This window comes from Xenopus tropicalis, chromosome 4 (genome assembly GCF_000004195.4).
Source record: "Xenopus tropicalis strain Nigerian chromosome 4, UCB_Xtro_10.0, whole genome shotgun sequence".
NCBI lineage: Eukaryota > Metazoa > Chordata > Amphibia > Anura > Pipidae > Xenopus > Xenopus tropicalis.
The window spans coordinates 59610238-59621956 of record NC_030680.2 but is presented as its reverse complement, the minus strand read 5'-3'; positions in this window follow the sequence as shown (position 1 = coordinate 59621956).

Below are 11719 nucleotides of genomic sequence, written 5' to 3'. Positions count from 1 at the left end.
GTTTTATCAGGAGTCAGAACCATCAGTGTAGAGAACAGAACGGGACAGGTGAGATTGAGGTGAGAATTCGGGAGTTGTATCAGGAGTCATAACCAACAGTGCAGAGAACAGTACGGGACAGGTGAGAATGAGGAATGAATGGATATTGGGGAGTTAAATCAGGAGACGGAACAAGCAGTGCAGAGAAGAGAAAGGGACAGACAAACACAGTGAGAGTTACACATAACTATAAACCCAGTGAGAATGAGGACTGAATCGATATTGAGGAGTTGTATCAGGAGTCGGAACAAGCAGTGCAGTGAAGAGAAAGGGACAGACAAACTCAGTGACAGTTACACATAACTATAAACCCAGTGAGAATGAGGAATAAATTGAAATTGGGGAGTTGTATCAGGAGTCAGAACCTGCAGTTCCGGAAAGGGAAAGCGACAGACAGACATACACATTGAAAGTTACACATAACTATAAACCCAGTGAGAATGAGGAGTGAATAAATATTGGGGAGTTTTATCAGGAGTCAGAACCAGCAGTGCAGAGTACAGAACAGGACAAGTGAGATTGATATTGGGGAGTTGTATCAGGAGTCAGAACCAGCAGTGCAGTGAAGAGGAAGGGACAGACAGACACAGTGACAGTTACACATAACTAGAAACCCAGAATGAATAGATATTGGGGCGTTTTATCAGGAGTCAAAACCAGCAGTGCAGAGAATGATGAATGAATAGATATTCGGGAGTTTTAATGGGAATGAATGGATATTGGGGAGTTATATCATGAGTTGGAACAAGCAGTGCAGAGAAGGGAAAGGGACAGACAAAAACACTCACAGTTACACATAACTATAAACCCAGTGAGAATGAGGACTGAATCGATATTGGGGAGTTGTATCAGGAGTCAAAACCAGCAGTGCAGAGAAGGGAAAGGGACAGACAGACACAGTGCAAGTTACACATAACTATAAACCCAGTGAGAATAAGGAATTAATGGGTATTGGGAAATTTTGTCAGGAGTCACAACCAGCAGTGCAGAGAAGTTAAAGGGACAGAAAGAGTGAGACTTACACATAACTATAAACCCAGTGAAAATGAGGAATTAATGGATATTGGGGAGTTGTATCAGGAGTCAGAACCAGCAGTGCAGAGAAGAGAAAGGGACAGACAAAAACAGTGAGAGTTACACATAACTATAAACCTAGTGAGAATAAGGACTGAATGGATATCGGGGCGTTGTATCAGGAGTCAGAACCAGCAGTGCAGAGAAGTGAAATGGACAGACACAGTGACAGTTACACATAACTATAAACCCAGTGAGAATGAGGAATGATTAGATATTCGGGAGTTTTATCAGGAGTCATAACCAGCAGTGCAGATAACAAAACGGGACAGGTGAGAATGAGGTTAGAATTCGGGAGTTGTATCAGGAGTCAGAACCAGCAGTGCAGAGAAGAGAAAGGGACAGACAAAAACAGTGACAGTTACACATAATTATAAACCCAGTGAGAATGAGGACTGAATCGATATTGTGGAGTTGTATCAGGAGTCGGAACCAGCAGTACAGAGAAGAGAAAGTGACAGTTACACATAACTATAAACCCAGTGAGAATGAGGAATAAATAGATATTTGGGAGTTTTATCAGGAGTCAGAACCAGCAGTGCAGATAACAGAACGGGACAGGTGAGAATGAGGTGAGAATTCGGGAGTTGTATCAGGAGTCAGAACCAGCAGTGCAGAGAAGAGAAAGGGACAGACAAAAACAGTGACAGTTACACATAATTATAAACCCAGTGAGAATGAGGACTGAATCGATATTGTGGAGTTATTTCAGGAGTCGGAACCAGCAGTACAGAGAAGAGAAAGGGACAGACAAACACAGTGAGAGTTACACATAACTATAAACTCATTGAGAATGAGGAATGAATAGATATTCGGGAGTTTTATCAGGAGTCAGAACCAGCAGTGTAAAGAACAGAACGGGACAGGTGAGATTGAGGTGAGAATTCGGGAGTTGTATCAGGAGTCGGAACCAGCAGTGCAGAGAACAGTACGGGACAGGTGAGAATGAGGAATGAATGGATATTGGGGAGTTATATCAGGAGTCGGAACAAGCAGTGCAGAGAAGGGAAAGGGACAGACAAACACAGTGACAGTTACACATAACTATAAACCCAGTGAGAATGAGGACTGAATCGATATTCGGGAGTTATATCAGGAGTCGGAACCAGCAGTGCAGAGGAGAGAAAGGGACAGACAAACACAGCGAAAGTTACACATAACTATAAACCCAGTGAGAATGAGGAATAAATATATATTCGGGATTTTTATCAGGAGTCAGAACCAGCAGTGCAGAGAACAGTACGGGACAGGTGAGAATGAGGAATGAATGGATATTGGGGAGTTGTATCAGGAGTCAGAACCAGCAGTGCAGAGAAGGGAAAGAGACAGACATGGTGACAGTTACACATTACTATAAACTCAGTGAGAATGAGGAATGAATGGATATTGGGAAGTTGTATCAGGAGTCAGAACCAGCAGTGCAGAGAAGGGAAAGAGACAGACACGGTGACAGTTACACATAACTATAAACTCAGTGAGAATGAGGAATGAATGGGTATTGGGGAGTTGTGTCAGGAGTCAGAACCAGCAGTGCAGAGAAGGGAAAGGGACAGACACAGTGACAGTTACACATAACTATAAACCCAGTGAGAATGAGGAATGAATGGATATTGGGGAGTTGTATCAGGAGTCAGAACCAGCAGTGCAGAGAAGGGAAAGAGACAGACACGGTGACAGTTACACATAACTATAAACTCAGTGAGAATGAGGAATGAATGGATATTGGGGAGTTGTATCAGGAGTCAGAACCAGCAGTGCAGAGAAGAGAAAGGGACAGACAAGCACAGTGAGAGTTACACATCACTATAAACCCAGTGAGAATGAGAACTGAATGGATATTGGGGAGTTCTATCAGGAGTCAGAACGAGCAGTCACTGAGGGGTTCTGTGCCCATATAAAGGCACAAGGCTGCAGGCTGAGTTATACAGGGAACTCTGAGTATTACTCATATATTATAGGGGATAATGTACCCCCTACTGTGATTGGTTAATCCTGGGCACTTAATAGGGGAGCAGTCACCAGTAAGAGAGGGAATACACCTTCTAAACATGTTATTATTCCCCTTCTGGAACCAGGGTGTCGGGGGGGTCAGTGTTATGTCTCCCCTCTAACGTGTCAGCAGTTAGCGAGCTGCATAGGAAGTCATTAGCAGCGACGGAGGGAAGAAGGGCCTTCAGTTCATTTGCCCCAGGCATGGACAAGGAATTCCGTGCCCCCACTGCCTGAGCCTGGGATTTACCTCTCTACCTCTGTACCAAATCCTCCCTTTTTCCCCACCAGGTACAATGTCTGGACAAAAGGGCACGGCCCCACAAACATATATATAACATATGACAATATAATTCTTTCACATATGAATGAAGGGGGATATCCCTACAGTGAGCACCAACCATTTGGGGTTTTGCTGCGCTACCTCCATTAATGTGGGGGATGGTCTTGTGATAACATGGGTGTGGTTTGAAGTGGGTGTGGTTTTAAAAGGGGGAATGGTCAAAACTGGCTTCCATTATCGGCCCTCCACCATGTAGGCCAGAAAAATTCCAGTCCTCGGTACCACAGAAGTTGGACAGCACTGAGTTACTGAGAGCTATTAACAGCAGTGGGGATTGGATACACTGGGAGCTGAAGTCTGAACTTCCTCCCGGTCCATCCAATCCCCACACGGCTTGTCCGGGACTTAAACTTTGATGAAAAACCCAGCAGGACAGAGAGCTGTGCAGGGGAAAGAAGATGCAGGGATTCCTGTCAGAGGGAACATGTATGTAAGGGGGGAAGGGAGGGGGGAGTGAGGGGCACAGAGAAGGGAAAACAGGAGAGACTGGCACCTTTAGTGGGTACATGGAGGGGCATATGCCATATGTGTGCCCCCCCCCCCTCCCCAAGTAAAAACACCTGCTCCTGCCTTTGTGGCTCATTGGCTTTAAATTTGGAATGAGATTAAAAAAATAGCAAATAATTCCCTCTACCATTTAATTCTTGAACCAACAAATGTATTTTTGTAGTTGTTTTATCAGTGTGTAGGCGCCAGTAGAGCTAATAGGAGCTAAGCAGGGTTTCTCCTATTTGGGTGCTATTCTCCTGCCTACCACAAGGTGGGGCTATTGAGAACATTGGGCAGCAGGAAAGATTTCTGAACCCTTTCTGAACTCTATCATGCTGAGATCTTCAGGCAAACCTTAAGGCAGCCTTCTGGAGACCTGATTTTTGGAAGGGTAATAGGATCTGGGGTTTCAAAGATCATTTGCTTTCATTGTATTTAATTAATTTGGTGATTAGGTTCTCGCTGCTTCTCACCGTGTGTATTTAATGTATTTTGTGTGAAGTTAATGAAGTGCTTATTTCCCATTTTCCAGGGATCGTACCAGCACTTGTGGAGTTAATGGAGCAGTACATCAGGGTAGGGGCCCATTTCTGGCCAGACTATGCAGGTGGGGGCACATACCATGAGCAGGAGAGAAGGAGGATCAGAGAGGAGCGTCAGCAGGTGAGTATGGAGAGGAATTCATCTATATTAACCCTTAGCAGTGTGTTTGCTCCCTGCTGTGTCTCATAAGCCCCCCCTCTGCCTCTGTCCCCTACCAACTCCCAGGTTAGGATAATGGCACACTAGGCATTATACATGGTGTTGGCACTGTGTATATACTTCCTATGTGCCCTGTGGGCATTATATATGGTTTTGGCACTGCGTATATACTGGCTGTGTTCCCTTTGGGCATTATACATGGTGTTGGCACTGCGTATATACTTGCTGTGTGCCCTGTGGGCATTATACATGGTGTTGGCACTGCGTATATACTGGCTGTGTGCCCTGTGGGCATTATACATGGTGTTGGCACTGCGTATATACTGGCTGTGTGCCCTGTGGGCATTATACATGGTGTTGGCACTGCGTATATACTGGCTGTGTGCCCTGTGGGCATTATACATGGTGTTGGCACTGCATATATACTGGCTGTGTGCCCTGTGGGCATTATACATGGTGTTGGCACTGCGTATATACTTGCTGTTAGCCCTGTGGGCATTATACATGGTGTTGGCACTGCGTATATACTGGCTGTGTGCCCTGTGGGCATTATACATGGTGTTGGCACTGCGTATATACTTCCTATGTGCCCTGTGGGCATTATATATGGTTTTGGCACTGCGTATATACTGGCTGTGTTCCCTTTGGGCATTATACATGGTGTTGGCACTGCGTATATACTTGCTGTGTGCCCTGTGGGCATTATACATGGTGTTGGCACTGCGTATATACTGGCTGTGTGCCCTGTGGGCATTATACATGGTGTTGGCACTGCGTATATACTGGCTGTGTGCCCTGTGGGCATTATACATGGTGTTGGCACTGCGTATATACTGGCTGTGTGCCCTGTGGGCATTATACATGGTGTTGGCATTAGAGTTCAGTAGGAATACTTATATAGCAGGTAGGGTGCCCTCATATCTGTATCTATGGCTCCCTGTATCTTTCAGCCCCATCAGGTACATATTAACCAATTATGTCCCTCAGCAGAACCCACTCAACTCCCTGCAGAGATCTTAACCCATTTAATTTTTCAACTAAAGCTCTCTGTCAGCAACACCGCCCAGTTTTACCCCAACCTGCCATTTTTATCAGCCCCCCCAGCAGTATTAATTACCCCGTTACACAATTGGTCACCTTAAGCAGAATGAGGCATGGGAGACCCCCAATATTCACCATAGGGATTCAAGAAAAACACAGAGACATATTTATGGGGAAACCTGTTGGTGGGCACAGGATTTATTTAGATGTAGATAAGTGGGGGTTGGGCATTCCTAAAAGCCAGTGATCCAGAGGAAGGCAAAAAATCCCTGGCACTGGGCCAATTTGTACCGAGGGTAAAAATTCCTTCCTGACCCCTAGAAACGGCAGTCGGGTTTACACCCTGGATCAGGGCTTTATATGTTATGGCGGGGGCTTTGGTGGAAGGGGCGGACGGGGGCATTGCTGGAAGGGACGGGCGGGGGCTTTGGTGGAAGGGGTTTTTGGTGGTAGGGGTTTTTGGTGGTAGGGGTTTTTGGTGGAAGGGGCGGGCAGGGGGGGGATTTAATGGAAGAGCGGGCGTGGATGGGGAGGGCGATGTAGTGGATGGGGCGGGCGGGCGGGCCCCCCCAGCAGTATTAATTACCCCGTTACACAATTGGTCACCTTAAGCAGAATGAGGCATGGGAGACCCCCAATATTCACCATAGGGATTCAAGAAAAACACAGAGACATATTTATGGGGAAACCTGTTGGTGGGCACAGGATTTATTTAGATGTAGATAAGTGGGGGTTGGGCATTCCTAAAAGCCAGTGATCCAGAGGAAGGCAAAAAATCCCTGGCACTGGGCCAATTTGTACCGAGGGTAAAAATTCCTTCCTGACCCCTAGAAACGGCAGTCGGGTTTACACCCTGGATCAGGGCTTTATATGTTATGGCGGGGGCTTTGGTGGAAGGGGCGGACGGGGGCATTGCTGGAAGGGACGGGCGGGGGCTTTGGTGGTAGGGGTTTTTGGTGGTAGGGGTTTTTGGTGGAAGGGGCGGGCAGGGGGGGGATTTAATGGAAGAGTGGGCGTGGATGGGGAGGGCGATGTAGTGGATGGGGCGGGCGGGCGGGCGATGTAGTGGATGGGGCGGGCGGGCGGGCGATGTAGTGGATGGGGCGGGCAGGGCGGGCGATGTAGTGGATGGGGCGGGCGGGCGAGCGATGTAGTGGATGGGGCGGGCGGGCGGGCGATGTAGTGGATGGGGCGGGCGGGCGGGCGATGTAGTGGATGGGGCGGGCGGGCGGGCGATGTAGTGGATGGGGCGGGCGGAGCGGGCGATATAGTGGATGGGGCGGGCGGGCGGGCGATATAGTGGATGGGGCGGGCGGGCGGGCGATATAGTGGATGGGGGCGGGCGGCGGGCGATGTAGTGGATGGGGCGGGCGATGTAGTGGATGGGGCGGGCGGGCGATGTAGTGGATGGGGCGGGCGGGCCGGGCGATGTAGTGGATGGGGCGGGCGGGCGGGCGATGTAGTGGATGGGGCGGGCGGGCGGGCGATGTAGTGGATGGGGCGGGCGGGCGGGCGATGTAGTGGATGGGGCGGGCGGGCGGGCGATGTAGTGGATGGGGCGGGCGGGCGGGCGATGTAGTGGATGGGGCGGGCGGGCGATGTAGTGGATGGGGCGGGCGGGCGATGTAGTGGATGGGGCGGGCGGCCGATGTAGTGGATGGGCGGGCGGGCGATGTAGTGGATGGGCGGGCGGGCGGGCGGGCGATGTAGTGGATGGGGCGGGCGATGTAGTGGATGGGGCGGGCGGGCGGGCGATGTAGTGGATGGCGGGAGGGCGGGCCGATGTAGTGGATGGGGCGGGAGGGCGGGCGATGTAGTGGATGGGGCGGAGGCGGGCATGTAGCGATGGGGCGGGAGGGCGGGCGATGTAAGCGGATGGGGCGGGAGGGCGGGCGATGTAGCGGATGGGGCGGGAGGGCGGGCGATGTAAGCGGATGGGGCGGCAGGGCGGGCGATGTAGCGGATGGGGCGGGAGGGGCGGGCGATGTAGCGGATGGGGCGGGAGGGCGGGCGATGTAGCGGATGGGGCGGGAGGGCGGGCGATGTAGCGGATGGGGCGGGAGGGCGGGCGATGTAGCGGATGGGGCGGGAGGGCGGGCGATGTAGCGGATGGGGCGGGAGGGCGGGCGATGTAGCGGATGGGGCGGGAGGGCGGCGATGTAGCGGATGGGGCGGGAGGGCCGGCGATGTAGCGGATGGGGCGGGAGGGCCGGCGATGTAGCGGATGGGGCGGGAGGGCGGCGATGTAGCGGATGGGGCGGGAGGGCCGGCGATGTAGCGGATGGGGCGGGAGGGCCGGCGATGTAGCGGATGGGGCGGGGGGCCGGCGATGTAGCGGATGGGGCGGGAGGGCCGGCGATGTAGCGGATGGGGCGGGAGGGCCGGCGATGTAGCGGATGGGGCGGGAGGGCGGGCGATGTAGCGGATGGGGCGGGAGGGCGGGCGATGTAGCGGATGGGGCGGGAGGGCGGGCGATGTAGCGGATGGGGCGGGAGGGCGGGCGATGTAGTGGATGGGGCGGGAGGCGGGCGATGTAGCGGATGGGGCGGGAGGGCGGGCGATGTAGCGGATGGGGCGGGAGGGCGGGCGATGTAGCGGATGGGGCGGGAGGGCGGGCGATGTAGCGGATGGGGCGGGAGGGCGGGCGATGTAGCGGATGGGGCGGGAGGGCGGGCGATGTAGCGGATGGGGCGGGAGGGCGGGCGATGTAGCGGATGGGGCGGGAGGGCGGGCGATGTAGCGGATGGGGCGGGAGGGCGGGCGATGTAGCGGATGGGGCGGGAGGGCGGGCGATGTAGCGGATGGGGCGGGAGGGCGGGCGATGTAGCGGATGGGGCGGGAGATGTAGCGGATGGGGCGGGAGGGCGGGCGATGTAGCGGATGGGGCGGGAGGCGGGCGATGTAGCGGATGGGGCGGGAGGGCGGGCGATGTAGCGGATGGGGCGGGAGGGCGGGCGATGTAGCGGATGGGGCGGGAGGCGGGCGATGTAGCGGATGGGGCGGGAGGGCGGGCGATGTAGCGGATGGGGCGGGAGGGCGGGCGATGTAGCGGATGGGCGGGAGGGCGGGCGATGTAGCGGATGGGGCGGGAGGCGGGCGATGTAGCGGATGGGGCGGGAGGGCGGGCGATGTAGCGGATGGGGCGGGAGGGCGGGCGATGTAGCGGATGGGGCGGGAGGGCGGGCGATGTAGCGGATGGGGCGGGAGGGCGGGCGATGTAGCGGATGGGGCGGGAGGGCGGGCGATGTAGCGGATGGGGCGGGAGGGCGGGCGATGTAGCGGATGGGGCGGGAGGGCGGGCGATGTAGCGGAGGGGCGGGAGGGCGGGCGATGTAGCGGATGGGGCGGGAGGGCGGGCGATGTAGCGGATGGGCGGGAGGGCGGGCGATGTAGCGGATGGGGCGGGAGGGCGGGCGATGTAGCGCATGGGGCGGGAGGGCGGGCGATGTAGCGGATGGGGCGGGAGGGCCGGCGATGTAGCGGATGGGGCGGGAGGGCCGGCGATGTAGCGGATGGGGCGGGAGGGCCGGCGATGTAGCGGATGGGGCGGGAGGGCCGGCGATGTAGCGGATGGGGCGGGATCGCTACATCGCCCGCCCTCCCGCCCCAACCGCTACATCGCCCGCCCTCCCGCCCCAACCGCTACATCGGCCGCGCCCCTCCCGCCCCAACCGCTACATCGCCCGCCCTCCCGCCCCAACCGCTACATCGCCCGCCCTCCCGCCCAACCGCTACATCGCCCGCCCTCCCGCCCCAACCGCTACATCGCCCGCCCTCCCGCCCCAACCGCTACATCGCCGCCCTCCCGCCCCAACCGCTACATCGCCCGCCCTCCCCGCCCCAACCGCTACATCGCCCGCCCTCCCGCCCCAAACCGCTACATCGCCCGCCCAACCGCTACATCGCCCGCCCTCCCGCCCCAACCGCTACATCGCCCGCCCTCCCGCCCCAACCGCTACATCGCCCGCCCTCCCGCCCCAACCGCTACATCGCGCCCTCCCGCCCCAACCGCTACATCGCCCGCCTCCCGCCCATCCGCTACATCGCCCGCCCTCCCGCCCCATCCGCTACATCGCCCGCCCTTCCCGCCCCATCCGCTACATCGCCCGCCCTCCCGCCCCATCCGCTACATCGCCCGCCTCCCGCCCCATCCGCTAATCGCCCGCCTCCCGCCCCATCCGCTACATCGCCGCCCTCCCGCCCCATCCGCTACATCGCCCGCCCTCCGGCGCCCCATCCGCTACATCGCCCGCCCTCCCGCCCCATCCGCTACATCGCCCGCCCTCCCGCCCCATCCGCTACATCGCCCGCCCTCCCGCCCCATCCGCTACATCGCCCGCCCTCCCGCCCCATCCGCTACATCGCCCGCCCTCCCGCCCCATCCGCTACATCGCCCGCCCTCCCGCCCCATCCGCTACATCGCCCGCCCTCCCGCCCCATCCGCTACATCGCCCGCCCTCCCGCCCCATCCGCTACATCGCCCGCCTCCCGCCCCATCCGCTACATCGCCCGCCCTCCCGCCCCATCCGCTACATCGCCCGCCCTCCCGCCCCATCCGCTACATCGCCCGCCCTCCCGCCCCATCCGCTACATCGCCCGCCCTCCCGCCCCATCCGCTACATCGCCCGCCCTCCCGCCCCATCCGCTACATCGCCCGCCCTCCCGCCCCATCCGCACATCGCCCGCCCTCCCGCCCCATCCGCTACATCGCCCGCCCTCCCGCCCATCCGCTACATCGCCGCCTCCCGCCCCAACCGCTACATCGGCCCGCCCTCCCGCCCCAACCGCTACATCGCCCGCCCCTCCCGCCCCAACCGCTACATCGCCCGCCCTCCCGCCCCCCAACCGCTACATCGCCCGCCCTCCCGCCCCAACCGCTACATCGCCCGCCCTCCCGCCCCAACCGCTACATCGCCCGCCCTCCGCCCAACCGCTACATCGCCCGCCCTCCCGCCCCCAACCGCTACATTCGCCCGCCCTCCCGCCCCAACCGCTACATCGCCCGCCCTCCCGCCCCAACCGCCTACATCGCCCGCCCTCCCGCCCCAACCGCTACATCGCCCGCCCTCCCGCCCCAACCGCGACATCGCCGCCCTCCCGCCCCAACCGCTACATCGCCCGCCCTCCCGCCCCAACCGCTACATCGCCCGCCCTCCCGCCCCAACCGCTACATCGCCCGCCCTCCCGCCCCAACCGCTACATCGCCCGCCCTCCCGCCCCAACCGCTACATCGCCCGCCCTCCCGCCCAACCGCTACATCGCCCCGCCCTCCCGCCCCAACCGCTACATCGCCCGCCCTCCCGCCCCAACCGCTACATCGCCCGCCCTCCCGCCCCAACCGCTACATCGCCCCGCCCTCCCGCCCCATCCGCTACATCGCCCGCCCTCCCGCCCCATCCGCTACATCGCCCGCCCTCCCGCCCCATCCGCTACATCGCCCGCCCTCCCGCCCCATCCGCTACATCGCCCGCCCTCCCGCCCCATCCGCTACATCGCCCGCCCTCCCGCCCCATCCGCTACATCGCCCGCCCTCCCGCCCCATCCGCTACATCGCCCGCCCTCCCGCCCCATCCGCTACATCGCCCGCCCTCCCGCCCCATCCGCTACATCGCCCGCCCTCCCGCCCCATCCGCTACATCGCCCGGCCCTCCCGCCCCATCCGCGGGCGGGAGGGGGATTTAGTGGAAGGGGCGGGTGGGCGGGCAGGAGGGGGATTTAGTGAAGGGGCGGGTGGGCGGGCAGGAGGGGATTTAGTGGAAGGGGCGGGCGGGATGGGGATTTAGTGGAAGGGGCGGGCGGGAGGGGGATTTAGTGGAAGGGGCAGGCGGGCGGGAGGGGGATTTAGTGGAAGGGGCGGGCGGGAGGGGGATTTAGGGGAAGGGGCGGGCGGGAGGGGGATTTAGTTGAAGGGGCGGGCGGGCGGGAGGGGGATTTAGGGGAAGGGGCGGCGGGAGGGGATTTAGGGGAAGGGGCGGGCGGCGGGAGGGGGATTTATTGGAAGGGGCGGGCGGGAGGGGGATTTAGTGGGAAGGGGCGGGCGGG